The sequence below is a fragment of the Cynara cardunculus genome (genome assembly GCF_001531365.2).
Source record: "Cynara cardunculus var. scolymus isolate 2C chromosome LG 6, CcrdV1, whole genome shotgun sequence".
Taxonomy (NCBI): Eukaryota; Viridiplantae; Streptophyta; class Magnoliopsida; order Asterales; family Asteraceae; genus Cynara; species Cynara cardunculus.
In genome coordinates this window covers 10,817,921-10,819,020 of record NC_037533.1, presented here as the reverse complement: position 1 = coordinate 10,819,020, position 1,100 = coordinate 10,817,921, and the positions used below count along the sequence as shown (strand labels likewise).

At 42.0% G+C, this 1,100-nt stretch overlaps 1 non-coding gene across 1 annotated transcript; it reads right to left on the bottom strand.

The window, feature by feature from the left end:
* Positions 1–885: 885 nt before the first annotated feature.
* On the bottom strand, positions 886–992 carry LOC112515004. Its single transcript, XR_003069463.1, has one exon. It is a non-coding gene; the product is annotated as a small nucleolar RNA R71 (small nucleolar RNA).
* Positions 993–1,100: the final 108 nt, after the last annotated feature.

Sequence of the window (1,100 nt, the reverse complement as noted above, 5' to 3'; positions counted from 1 at the left end):
ACCACTTTATTACTTGGAGAGACGACGTTAGGCCGTATTGTATACTTGCTTTGTGGCCTAATTTCATTAGTCTAAAGGTGTGAAATATAACTCGACCAAGTTTTTGGCGCCGCTGCCGGGGATTGCTCCGCTAAAGTTTTATTTTGAGTAAAGTAAAAGATTTGATTTTTTTTGTTCCGTTTGAATTGTTTTTAAAAGTGGTGTATGCCAAGAACGCTTCGTGGTGAATTTTTTGAATTTGATCCAGACATTGAGAGGACGTTTCACCATAGAAGGAGGGCTCAGAGAGCGTTTCAGGCTCTACTCCCTCCCAACATGGAGTTACCTGCTCCCAACAATCCGGAAGCACCAAATCTGGAAAACCAACCACCAATTTTAGGGCAAATACCACCATTCCATAATTTTCTCCATGGAAACCCACATAATGAGAATGATAATAATTTGGACACCGAATCAGATCCTACTGAACATCTAAGGGCACAAACTCCAAATATCATTAATCTGGCAAATTCCAAGAATGAAAGGATCATGGACTACGCTATCCCGGATTTTGAGCAGTTAAATTCTGGGATAGTCAGACCACATATGACCGCTCTCCATTTCGAGCTAAAACCAATCATGTTTCACATGTTACAGACYAAYGRHCAATTTGCTKGACTGCCCTCAGAGGACCCACATTCTCACTTAAAGTCTTTCATGGAAATCACAGATGCCTTCGTGATCTCAGGAGTGTCAAATGACGCTCTCAGACTTACCTTATTTCCATTTTCATCACGGGATCGGGCAAAAGCATGGTTTAACTATTTAACACCAGGATCTGTGCCATCATGGAGTAACATGGTGGAAAAAATTTTGAGAAAATATTTCCCACCAACAAGGAACGCTAAATCCARAAACGAAATCTGTCTTTTTAAACAACTGGATGATGAAGCTGTTCCTGACGCGTGGGAGAGGTTTAAAGAGCTGTTGAAGAAATGCCCACACCATGGCATTCCGTACTGCATTCAACTCGAGTCGTTTTACAATGGGTTAAGTCCAATGGCAAAACAAATGCTCGACGCGACTGCAGGCGGAGCCTTTACAGCCAGTACCTACAATGA